The sequence below is a fragment of the Heterocephalus glaber genome, unplaced genomic scaffold (genome assembly GCF_053883595.1).
Source record: "Heterocephalus glaber isolate CG9 unplaced genomic scaffold, H.glaber_assembly_v1.0 deba00001729, whole genome shotgun sequence".
NCBI classification, from domain to species: Eukaryota; Metazoa; Chordata; class Mammalia; order Rodentia; family Bathyergidae; genus Heterocephalus; species Heterocephalus glaber.
The window spans coordinates 3,232,857-3,246,416 of record NW_028258440.1 but is presented as its reverse complement, the minus strand read 5'-3'; the positions used below and the strand labels follow the sequence as shown (position 1 = coordinate 3,246,416).

Genomic DNA, 13,560 nt, shown 5'->3' with positions numbered 1-13,560 from the left:
TGCTGGGCTCCTGGTGTTGTGATCCTCGTTGTCTTTTCCTAGGATATTGTCTAAAATTTTGGGGAGTGCTGCTTTGGTATTCATGAAGTTGCTAAGGTGCTTTTTGTTATGTTATTCTCCATCAATTTTGAAAGATAATTTTGCAGGGTGCATCAATCTGGGTTGGAGGCTGTTTTCCATTAGGGCTTGAAATATGTCACTCCAAGCTCTTCTTGCCTTGAGGGTTTGTGTTGAGAAGTTCGCCTTGTTTCTGATGGGCTTTCCTTTGTATGTGATTTGTTTCTTTTCTCTCACTGCTTGTAGAATTTTGTTCTTCTGTTGGGTTTCTGGAATCTTAAGTATTATATGCCTATGTGTAGATTTTTTTTTTGATCAAGGCTATTTGGAGTCCTATATGCCTCACTTATCTGTATGTCAAGTTCTTTTCCCCTGCTTGGGAAGTTTTCTGCCATTACTTCTGTGAACAGTTTTTTTATGTCATCTGCACTCTCTCCTGTTTCTTCATTGACTCCAATCAGTTTTATATTATTCTTCCTTGCATCATCTAGCAGCTGCTGGGTTGATATCCCATGGCCCCTTGCTATTTTCAAGAAATTTTTCTTTTCCTGGTCACTAATTGCAATCTTATCTTCTATATCTGAAATTCTGTCCTCACATTGGCTCATTCTGCTGCATAGACTTTTAATGGAGTTTTTAATCTCCTGGAAATCTGTTTGCATCTGTTTTATGGATTCCATTTGTTTCCTATGTTGGGACTCCATCGTGTTCCTCAGCTCCTCTATTTTTTGTCTGTGTCCTCTCTAGATTTATTAATCATGCCGTGTACTATGGATACAATCTCTGCTGTTATCTGAGAAATTATTTCTGGTTTCATTTTTTCTAGATCCTCTTTTCTTGCCAGTTCAGGGAGTCCAGGTGGTTGAGTGTCAGACTGTTCCATCTCATTTCCCATTGGGTTTGCTTTAGTTGATCTGGAAGTCTGGTTTTGAGACTTATTTATGTGTCTTCTCATTTTAACTGGGGGGAGGGGTGTCAGCTCACCTCCTCAGTGCTGAGGGTGGTGGTATGGCAGCCAGAAAGGCTCAGCTCCTTGGCGATACTGCATATTTTCAGTATTGTGATAAATGAAGTCTGGAAATCACACTTTAATCACCTACTTCCATATTATTGGGTATTTATTTCACTTTAGGGTGTTCTTATTATTTGTTTTTTTATTGAGTTTTCTCAATCAGTTTTCTATAGTCTTTGTATTTTTCATGTCTTGTCAATCCATTGAAATCTGTGTTGCCTTCATTTGGTGGTCACTTGTTACCATCACACTTTCCTTAAATATTTGGAATCTAATAAAGAAACTTGTCTCTCAACTGGCTTTGTGCTAGAGTACTCTTCAAACAATTTTCAGGGCTTCTCTCAACTTTATATTATGCTTCTCTTCTGACTAACAAGGAACATGAAGGCTACAAATGAGAGTTTAACATCTTCTGGTAATTTGGGGAGTAGCCATTCAGCCTGGCATGTATCACTGATTTTTTTTTCTCCTGGTTTCTTGAGACAAGGTCTCACAATGTAGTTCAGACCGGCCTTGACTTCACTATGAAGCCAATGCTGGCCTTGAACTTGTGGTGATCCTCCTGCCTCAGGCTCCCCAGTGTTGTGATGCCTGGTGCTACCTTTCTTGTATATGGAAGAACTTCTAAAGCTCCTTATTCCTGCACATATCATCTTTCATAACTAGCTCCTTTCAATGCCTTTCCTCTGCCTATTGCTTATTGTAGCATTTGCCTTGAGACTCGGGCTCATCTGTTAATATGTGTATCTCTAAATTCTTTCAAAAAACCTGTCTAAGTAAGCTGCTCGAAACCTAAAACCATTATAAGTCAGGAAAATCAAAGACAAGCTCTTTTAGTAGTCCTTCCTTGAGCCAGCAGGCAGGTCAAATTGAACAAGCACATTTTTTTTAGGAAAGAGTCCAGAGCCAATCTCAAAGTAGTGTAGAGATTTGGAGGTGGTAAGCAGGCGATTTATTTTTTCAATTTTTATTTTGGATTAGTACGTGTTACTACTACATAATGACCACATTCCTCATGAAGCGTTAGTGCAAGTACATAATACATCTACATTGCTTTTTCATCCCCTTCCCCTCTCCACCCTCCCCCTCGCCTTCATCTCTTGGTCCCCTTCCAATTTGCAAAAGATCTATCCCCTAGTTCTTATCATCTATCGTACATTTTGCACTTGACATATATTTTGGGTTTCTCATATAAGAGAAATGGTAGCATATAAATGGTGTATCTGATTTATTTCACATAATATTATGGTCTCAACTTGCACCCATTTTCCTACAAAAGACTCAAGTTTATCCTTCTTTATAGCAGAATAGTACTCCATTGTGTGTAAGTACCACATTTTCTTTATACATTCAACTGCTGATGAACATATAGGCCTTTTTAAAGATTTAGCTGTTAGGAATTGTGCTGTTATAAACATGGATATGCATGTATTATTGTAATATAATGCCTTTAACTCTTTTGGAAGGTATCTAGAAGGTGAATAGCTGAGTCAAGTGGAATTTCTAGTTTTGGTTTTTTTGAAGAATCTCCACATTTGATTTCCCTAGTGCTTGTTCTAATTTACATTCTTACCAACCGTGTAGCAGGGTTCCTTAATACCTGCAACCTAGGCAGCATTTCTTCTTGATTGATTTCTTGATGATAGCCATTCTATCTGGAGTGAGATAAAATCTCAGTGTTGTTTTATTTTGCATTTCTCGAATTCCAGAGATGTGGCACATTTTTTATGAATTCACTGGCCATTTGTACTTCTAAGAAGTTTCTGTTCATTTCAGTAGCCCATTTCCTCACTGAGTCTTCTGCTTTAAAGGGTCTAATTTCTTTGAGTTCTTTATATATTCTAGATATTAGTCTTTGGTCCAAGGAATTGCTGGCAAATTTTGTATTGTCATCTGTAGTTTGCCTCTTCACTTGGTTAGTTGTTTCTTTTGCTCTGCAGAAGCTTTTTAATTTGATGTGATCTCATTTGTTGATTGTTGGTATTATTGCTTGTGCATTTGGGGTTCTGTTCCAAAAACCCTTCCCTATGCCCATGTTTCAAGAATTCCCCCTATTTATCTTCTAGTACATTAAGCAGTTTTCTTTTAACATTTAGATCTTCATTATATCTTGGTTTTAGTTCAATACATGGTGAGAACTATGGATCTAGACTCATTCTTCTACATGTGAATAGCCAAGTTTTCTGACCACTTGTTAACAAGGCTATCTTTCCCCCTTGGCCTTTTGTCATAGATCAGGTAGCCAAATGTGGCTAGAGTTGTTTCTGCTACCTGTATTTTGTTCCATTGGTCGATATGTCTGTTATTTTGCCAATATCATGCTGTTTTTATCACAGTACCTTTGTAATATAACTGGAAGTTTGGGATTGTGATGCTTCCTCCCTTGCTCTTGATGCCCAGGATCGCTTTTGCTATTCTGCATCTCTTCTGGCTCCAGATGAATTTTAGCATTCTTTTCTCCAGTCCTGTAAACAACGCTCTTGGTATTGTGATTGGGATTGTGTTAAAGTGTTCCTCAGTTTTGGAAGTGTGAACATTTTGACAATATTGGTTCTGCCTATCCAGGAACAGGTGAAATCTTTCCATTTTCTGATGGTGTCTTCAATCTTTTTCAGACTGCTATGGTTTTTATTATAGACTTCTTTCGCTTCCTTGGTTAGGTTACTTCCTATGTATTTAAATGTTCTTGATTTTGAGTGGTAATGATTTTCTAATTTGTTTCCTGGTAAATTCACTACTTTATTTGTATACAGGAACATCATTGATTTGGGGGCATTCATTTTGTATTCGGTCACACTACTGAATTTGTTTATATGATCTAGAAGTCTTTTGGTGGAAGTTTGTGGGTCATCTATGGATCCTGTCATTGCCAGATGAAGATAGTTTGACTTCTTTTGTTCCTATACGTATTCCTTTTATTTCTCTCTTCCATTAACTCTCGCTAATGTTTCGAGAACTGTATTGAACAAGAGTGCTTGCTGCTAGAGTGCATCATTTTCTTATTCCTGACTTTAGAGGGAAAGCTTTTACATTTTTCCCATTGCATCTGATTCTAGCATTTGTTTTGTCATATGTAGCTTTTAGTAGATTGACATTAGGTTCTTCTAAACCTATATTCTTTAGGGTTTTTATTTTATTTTATTTATTTTTTTGGTACCGGGAATCAAACTCAGGACCTTGCGCTTTCGAGGCAGCGGCCGGAACCACGGAGCTAAATCCCCAGCCCTAGGGTTTATATTTTATCAGAAATGGATATTGAATTTGTCAAAGACGTTTTCTGCATCTATTGAGATGATTATGTGATTTTAATGTCATGAATTACATTTATTGATTTGCATACATTGAACCTCTGGAATGAATTCTACTTAGTCATGGTGTATGCTCTTTTTCATGACTTGTTGCATTCTATTTGCCAGTATTTCATTGAGGATTTGGGCATCTATGTGCATTAAAGAGATTGGCATGCAGTTGTCTTTTTCTCTTTGTGTCATTTTGTGGTTTGGGGATCATGGTAATGCTAGCTTCTAGGAATGACTTTGGGAGTACTCCTTATTTTCAATTTCAGAAAAGGTTTTGAGGAGTATCAGTGATAGCTTGGCCTTATTTAATTTGGTGGTGCACCCATGGGGACCTGGGCTTTTCTTAATTGGTAACTTTTTCGTTACTTCTTCCATTTCATTGCCTGTTATTGGATTATTCAGGGTTTTATATTTTCTTGGTATCGTTTTGCTAACTTACGTATCTCTAGGAATCTGTCCATTTCTTCTGAATTCTCTAATCTATTAAAGTACAGGTTCTCAAAGTAGTTGCATTCTTGAGAATTTCTGTGGTGTCTGTTGTCATTTCTAATTCTGATTAGTTTTTCATTGCATTTTTCTAAATGCAATGATTTGGGTGTATTCTTTCCTTCCTGGACGGGGCTAAGATTGGTTTCCCCATGTTCTTCATTCTTTCACAGAACGATACCTTCAATTCCCTGTTTTTTGTACGGCTTTTTGCTCTCAATGACACTCATTTCAATCAGGCATTTTAAAATGACACAGTCCCATCTTTCAAAATAACAGAAACCAAAAAAGTTCTCCCTTTCTTCTCCAAGCATTCCCAGGCTGGGGACATCCAAGAGATGTGCCAACTTGGTTTATGACGTGTTTTGCAAGTTCAGTCCTGGCTCACTGATGCTTTTGTGCAGACACGGGGACCTGGCCTTGCTCCTTTCACCATGCTCACTGATGTCACCCTGCTGCATGCTTCTGACATTTCAAGAAACTAATGTGCGACATCACAATGTACTCAGCCCAATAGTCATGTATAAGGAAGTGAAACGGGGTCACAGGTCAGATACAGGGCTCCAGCAAGGACTTTAAATACGTGTTCATTTTCAAATTTTTCATGGTATTTGTTGAAATTAATGACCAATACCACTTGACAGTTTAATCATCTTTAAGCTTCGAAAATAGATGGAGGTGTACATCATGTCTTTTATTCAGATTAGCTATAATATGCAGAATATTCCTTTTGGCTTTTTAGAAATCCTACTTTAGAAGAACTCTCCAGAATTCTTGGCTTGAATGGGAGGGACCACTTACTTCTTTGGCCTTCACATTCCTGAACTGGTCCTACAGGCTTTTGTGTGTACTTGAGAGCCTCACCAAGCATTCCAGTTCCTGTAATGTGTCACCAGCAACTCTCCTATCCTTTGTGTTTTATCCTTACTACAAGGGATACAGGGCCCATAGCACAAGGACAGCAAGTGGAGCCCTGCAAACCTTTCTCCCAGTCAACAGAAACAACAAACAATTGCCCATAAGTTCCTGGACTTCACTTGGAGTGAAATCTTCTGACTCTCTCTACCCTGGAATAAAACCTCACCCATGCTCATGTCTTCCTCCATCAGAATCTCTGTACTCTCTTGGCTGAGAACTGACTGTCCACTCTCCAAGCTCTGTAACGGGACATCACCAATGTTCAGAAGCACTGAAACATATTAGGAGGGTGCCAAGTAAGGAATGTGGATAAGGGCCTTTAAAAAAAAAAAAAATGCAAACACAACAGAGAGGACACAGTGAGCTTATGGCACCAGGTTGGGCAATATACCAGGCAGCCATATTTCTTGGGTTTTTCAGTCTCGGGAAGCCCTTTTTTGTCGACACGAAGGGCGGGAGGACACCACTTTTACAGGTGGGCGGCGCACTGCTGCCATCGTGCGGAAAAAGTTTCATCACACCCATTGTCATTATGGTTTGTTTCCCATCAGACCCAAGGGTTGGCGAAGAGCCTACCTGCTGTGAATTATGAAAGGATTTGGCTCCAGACTGGGCTCCTTGCCTTCTCCTAAGGGCCCCTCAAGGGCCTTACTTACACACTGGCCCTACCTTGGTGTGGGGAGTAAGGGACCTGGAGTGGACCCGCAGCTGCCCTGCCGGCAGCCGCCATTCCAGGAAGTCGTGGGGGCGGGGCCTCGGTTCCCCTGGGGAGGACTGGACCAGAGACCCACTCAGACAGCTAGCTGCAGGCTGTTGGGAGTACTGACTCCTCTGCCTGCCACTTGGAGTCATTCTCAGTGGGCCTTTACATGATGTCCTGGTGGTATGGGCTTTAGGTGCCTCCCTGGGGCAGTGTGAGAGCACAAAGACAGGGAGTCCCGGGTGCCAGCTGCATGCTCAGTCCTGGCCCCTCACTCTCCAAGTTCTGCCCCAACCCTCTGCATTTGTGTCTTTCCTCTGCTGGCCTCAGAAAAAAGTATGAGCGTCCAGCTTGGGTCTGGGTCTATCTGACCTAAGCAAGCCCTGCTCTCCTCATTGGCTAGGGCTTCATGGAGGAGCAGCTCAGGACTTGAGGCTTTAAGAAACCGCTTCCTCACGGTGGCAGTGTTGCACCAGAAGACCCAATCAGCTTACTTCCCTGAGCTCTACCTCCGCCTTTTGAGTTTGGAAAAAAAAATGCGCAAAGAGACAAAGACACTGGAGCTTGGGCTACCTCGTGCTTTGCTGATTTAGAGAAAATATGTTCCACTGTTATTAGAAGACTACTTTTGCTTTCAATTTGATATTGATGATAGAGTTAATAGGGAAGGCTCTGTGCCGTGTAATCCCAGCTCCACAAAAATGAAGATAAAATTAACACTTTAAGAACTTTGTAAAAGTGATAATGGAAGCTACCCACCTTCATCAGTCAGCTTCCCTTTTCCAAAATCATTTTCCAGTGACCAAGCTCTCCCATTATTATCCTTCTTGATGCAACGTTCTACCTCCAGTGCTTCCTCTCGATCATCAAATTGTCTCCTGATATTGATGACCAAATCTCAGGCAGAGATCCATGCCTAGGAAGGAAAGCAAAATACTTAAAACTGTGGGCTTGATGAAGAACGGGTCTAGGCTCCAGGGTGCTTGGTTCTCATCCTGACACAAGTCCTGGGTTCCCCTGGAGTCCTACTCCATACTCTGACCTAAGCACCAGTCCTTGTATGGTAATCAGAGACTGACTGTAGGTGAAGCTAACAGGCTGAAGGCTGAATAATGTCTTCCCTGGAGTGACACCTATAATTGAAGGTGTATATACTACTCCAATGGGAGAGATCATTTTGGTCCCAGGGAATCATCCTTTAATGTTCAAGAATTTTCCCATTTGAAGTAGCCTATCCCTGGATCCTATGTGTGTACTGTGTATGTGGGTTATTGTTTTCACCTAGGGAAATCTCTTACATTCTCTCTTTGATAATTCAGGCATGGAGCTTGCAATGAATTCAGGAAATAGCCATATACTCATCAAGAGTTTCGCACCATCATAAAACTTTATATTACATAGTGATCATCTTTTGTATATCTACTCCCATTCTTTCAATACATAGAGACAAATTTTTAAGTAGAGATTGAAATAACACAATACATTTGTATTTAACTCATTTTTTTAGTTACTCATTGCCTGGAGATTTTGCAATGGATATTTTGACTTCTGATTCCAGGAAGTTTTTGTATTCTCAAGCTACTCTGTGGAGCAGCTCATTCCTCTATTCCCAGCTCTCCTGTAGGCTGATGCAGGGCAATTGCAATTTCAAGAACAGCCTGGGCAACTCAGCAACCTAGGGAGACTCAGGCTCAAAAAAAAAATGCTAAGGATAAAGCATAGTAGAAAGGGCCTAATTTCAAGCCCCAGTACTGCAGGAGGGGAAAAAAACTTTTACCATAAATCCCGAGTCTTGGTTTTTTGGGATTTTTTTGTTTTTGGTACCAGGGATCAAACTCGGAACCTTGTGCTTTCGAGGCAGGTGGCAGAACCACTGAACTAAATCCCTGGTAATCCTGATTTGTCTTTGTTTTGTTTTGTTGTTTTACCAAGATAGGTTCTCAGTATGTACTGCAGGCTGGCTTTGACCTAACTAGGTAGCCCAATATGGCCTTGAACTTCAGGTGATCCTCTTGAAACTCTTGAAAGCCCCAGTGAAAGAAACCAAACTTCAAAAAGAATTAACCTAAATTGGCATATTTTGTAATCAGGCACCCTAACGTGTGCCCAGAGAGTACTTAAAGATACATGTATGCACACCACTCACATGCAGCTGCAGTTTTTCATTAATGTCTGCTTACATACATACAAATAAAAATACATATACACACACATACTCTAACACTGACCATGATCACAAATATACAGGCTTTAGAACTTTGTGTATGCAGAAAAACTACATGTTTCCACAGTGTTGTACCTACATACACCACACATGCTCATTTCTCTTAGATGTAAATGTATGCATATGTATGAATGTGAGACTTTACACAAGCCCTAGCAGCACCGTATACATCATTGCCATATATTCATATTAATATACATTTTTCAGTGCTTGGTGCTTTATTTATATTTCACTCTGGATCTTTAAGAAATTATAAAGAGCATTTGGCAGGCCAGTCACAGTGAGAAGAAATAAGCTTCTTTAAAATGTCCTAGGGAGGGGCAGGGGAAAGGGGGATAGTGGTCTACAATCCAACATTCTTCAAACCTAGGTCGTGACCATTACTAGCTGGAGCCAAGGCTAGGCAATTTAACGATTTAGCAAGACCGTGTGACTGGGTGCCCCCCCCCCCGAAAAACAGAAAGAAACAAAATTTTAAAGAGCTGACATTGTGCTGTGTTGGAATGGCTTGGATTCATCCCCCAGTACCACATACACACAAACATATATACACAGACACACAGTTGTGCCATGTATTATTGTCTTTTCCTATGCATATGTAGATTCCTAAAACAATGTTCAAATTCTTTTTATAGCAAGTGTTCTTCAATGAGAATTTAAGGGTTTTTCAAAATAATTAATATTTAGGAGGACCAGTGACACGTTTAAAAATATTGCCACTTCTGAAAATTGAAGTAAAATCCATGGAACATAAGATTACCCATTTCACTGTATGCAGTGCAGTGGTATTCATTGCATTCACAGTGCTGTGTCAGCAGTACCTCTATCTAGTTCCACATAATTTTAATTACAACAAAAAGAAGCCCTGGACCCACTAAGTAGACAATCCCCACTCCCCTCCTCCCAACCTGCCTACCTGCCAGCAAAAACTATTTTGCTTTTTTCCGTATGAGGTGACCTCTACCAGGGAGCTCACACAAAATGAATCAATATAAGAACTGGCCTGGGGCTGGGGATTTAGCTCAGTGGTTCCTCTGCTTACTTCGCAAGCACAAGGACCTGAGTTCGATCCCCAGTACCACCAAAAAAAAAAAAAAAAAAAAAAATTGGCCTTTCTTGCTTGCCTGTTTCAGAGCACAATGCTTCCTAAGTTCATGCATTATTAACAGTTCCTTTGTTCTCATGGCTGAATAATATTCCTTGTATATACATACCCCATTTTGTTTATTCATTCATTGAGTGATAGATATTTGGCTTCAGTCTGCCTTTTGGCTATTGTTACTAGTGCTACTATAAACATGAATACAGAAGTAATTATTCTATTACATGTTTTCACTTCTTTGGGGTATATACCTTAGAATGGAATTGCCAGTTCATATCCTGATTCCGTGTTTGTTTTTTTTAAGTAATCACAAACTGTTTTCCATAGCAACTGAATAATTTTGCTTCCCCACTAGCACTGTATGAGATCTCATTTTCTCTACCCCCTTGCCAATACTTCTCTTTTTCTTTTTTGGGGTTTTTAAAAAGGTCCAATTTACTATACGTGAAATGGCAACATGAGATGGTTATTCTTTGTATATGCATACAACTAATAATATTATCTTTTCATATGCTCGTTGGGCATTTGTAAAACTACTTCGGAGAAATATCTATTCAAGTTAATTGTTTTAATTTTTTATTTTTATTAGTATGTTTGCAACGTAATGATTACTTTCTGGTACCGAGGATTGAACTCGGGTCCTTGTGCTTGCAGGGACAGGCAGCGGAGCCACTGAGCTAAATCCCTGGCCCCATAATGATTACTTTCATCATAAGGAGTTGTTATATGTACATAATACATCTTAGTTCTTTTTACTTCCTCTTCCCTTCCTCCACCTCTTTGTCCTTTTTCCATTTGCAAAAGCTCTAAGTACCTTTTTCCTGTTATCTTTTATTTTGGTCTTTGAATTATTTATAGTTTGGGTTTCTCGTATAAGAGGAGCCTTGTGATATTTAAGCTTGCATGTCTCATTTGTTTCACTTAACATTATGGTCTGAAGGTGTATCCTTTTTCCTGCAAAAACTCAAGTTTATCTTTCTTTATGGCAGAGTACTCTTCCATTGTATATAAATACCACATTTTCTTCATCCATTCATCAGTTGATGCACATATAGACATCTTCCAAGATTTAGCTATTATGAATTGTGCTGACATAAACATAGGTATGCATGTATCACTGTAATATGATATCTTTAAATTGGGGGTATGATACCTAGAAGGGGAATAGCTCAGTCGAATGGAATTTGTAGTTTTAGTTTTTTGAGGAATCTTCATACTGATTTCCTTAGTGGTTGTATTAGTTTACATTCCCACTAACAATGTAGAAGGGTTCCTTTTTCCCCTACAACCTCACCAGCATTTATTTTTATTTAATTTCTTGGTGGTAGCCATTCTTTCTGGAGTAAGATGGAATCTCAATATTGTTTTAACTTGCATTTCTCTAATGGTCAGAGATGTTGAACATTTTTTCATGCATTTATTGGCCATTTGTATTTCTTTTTCTGAGAAGTATCTATGCATTTTCATTGCCCATTTATTGATTGAGTCCTTTACTTGGGGGAGGTGAGTTGTTTATATATTCTAGATATTATTCTTCTCTCTGAGGAGTAGCTAACAAAATATTTTCCCATTCTGTAGGCTGTCTCTTCACTTCCTTGACTATTTTTTAAAATTGTATTTCATTTTTGCTTTTGAGAGATAAAAGTTCTTCAGGTATTTTGAGTATTCATACTTTTCAGATAATTGATTTGGACATGTATTCTTTTATTCTACTAGCTACCCCTTTGAATTATTCATTATATCCTTCAGTGAAAAACACCTTTAAATTCTCATGAGGTCAAATCTTCCTTTTTTCTGTTTATACTTTCAGCAACGTATTCAAGAAAGCACTGCCAAGTCCATGGTCTTGAGTAGCACACTGCTGTGATTACTTTAGCCTTGGTAGTATGTTTTGAAATATGGAAGTGTGAGTCCTCCATCTTGTGTTTCTTACTTACGAATTGTTTTCAGCCTGATTTGGGGGCACACACAGTAGTGGGGAGGCTGAAGCAGTAGGATCTTCAGTTTTAAACTGGTTTACATGACCTAGGGAGACCCTGTCTCAAAAAGAAAAACAAATAAAAATAATTGTTTTGGCTTTTCAGATTTCTTGCAATTCCATATGAAGTTTAGATTCAGCTGTTCTGTTTTTTGTAAGAATGGTCATTGGGATGATATGGATTTCAGCCATTAAAGATTTTAGTATATTGCCATAAAACCATATTCATTCTTCCAATTCAGGAACACAGGGTGTTTTTAATATGTCATTTTCAATTCCTTCAGCAATATTTTCTAATTTGCAATATACTAGTCTTCTTTCTCTTTAAAGGAGATTCGTTCAGAGCATATTATTTATTTTGATGCTATTGTAAATGAAATTGATTTAATTAAATTTTCAGGCTGGTCATTGCTAGTGTATAAGTATGCAAATGTGACTGATTTGTGTTTGCTTTGTTTTGTTTTGCTTTTTTGAGACAGAGTCTCACTTTGTAGTTCAGGCTGGCCCTGAACTCACTACATAGCCCATGCTGGCCTCAAACTCACTCTGATCCTCCTGCCTCAGCCTCTGGAGTGCTGCGTAGCTCTGGCTTGTCTTAAATTCACAATCCTCCTGTCCCACATTTCATACATGGTGATTTTAGTCATGTGCTCCCATGCCTACCACTACACCTGAGTTTTATAAGTTGCTCTTCTGCCTGCCACTGTTTGTTGCTTTCATTTATCAGCTCTAATAGGGTCTCTGTGGATTTTTAAGGATTTGCTTCGTACAAGATCATGGAATTGGCAGTGACCATTTTCCTTCTTCCTTCCAATTTGGATTAGTTGTCTGTAAGCTGCTTGCCTGATTACCTTGGATAGAACTTCTGGTACAAAGTTCAATAAAATAGAACAAAGTGGACATTTCTGCTTGCTTGTGATCTTAGGGCAAAGTTTTTAGTCTTTCATCCTTGAGAATACTACCAGCTGTGTGGTTAGCCTAAATGCCTCTTGCTTTAATGGGAAAATGCCCTTCTAATCATAGTTCATTGCTTTTGGTTGCTTTTCTTAAGGGATGGAAGGCTAGAGCCCTTTATTCTGCCACTTTCATTGACATGATTTTGCCTCCCACTTTGCTTTTCCACCTACTTATACTTCTTTATAATGCACCTGCTATGACAGCCACCTAGGCAGACATGACATCAAATCACAGGTAATGCTACTTCCAACAGGCAAGGACTCTGCAATTGGAGGTTGATCTCCTGGCCTTTTAACTGTTCTTGGTCCGCCACATTTTATGTAGAAGAAGATACAACTCTTCTTTGGCCTTCTTCTCAGCGCCCCCCACCCCCACACACAATAAGGAACACCTGAGACCTTTAGCAACTACACCTGGTGTTACTGTATGCTACCTGGATGTGGCCTGTCCTTGCTGTTCTCATACTGCGGTACCTAGGGATCCATGCACCATAGCCCAATGATATCACTTAAAGGCACGCCACGTGTATGTGTGTGTGTGTGTGTGTGTGTGTGTGTGTGTGTGTGTGTGTTTTATGGTACTGGGGACTGAAAGCAGGATCTAACACATGACAGACAAAACTGTAACAATCAGCTATATCCCCAGCCTATCTTGCAAACTCTGTTTTATTTTATTTATTGATTCATTTATTTTGGTACTGGGGATCAAATTCAGGACCTTGCACTTGCAGGGAAGGCAGCAGATCTTTATTTATTTTTTTTTTAAAGACTGGGTCTTGCTAAGTAGCCCAGGCTGACCTTGAACTCATGATCCTCTCGTCTCATTGC

The 13,560-nt window shown here is 39.4% G+C and overlaps 1 long non-coding RNA gene across 7 annotated transcripts in view; it reads right to left on the bottom strand.

Annotated features, from left to right (window-relative positions):
* The window catches only part of LOC101707895 (uncharacterized), a 137,449-nt gene that overhangs the window by 56,058 nt on the left and 67,831 nt on the right, over nucleotides 1-13,560 (bottom strand). For 6 of the 7 annotated variants that reach the window (XR_015446822.1, XR_015446819.1, XR_015446821.1 and 3 more), the window contains one exon: nucleotides 7,232-7,388. This is a non-coding gene — a long non-coding RNA (uncharacterized LOC101707895). Of the gene's footprint in view, nucleotides 1-5,938; nucleotides 6,044-7,231; nucleotides 7,389-13,560 lie in introns of all 7 variants that reach the window. The other variant, XR_015446820.1, reaches the window with a different exon arrangement.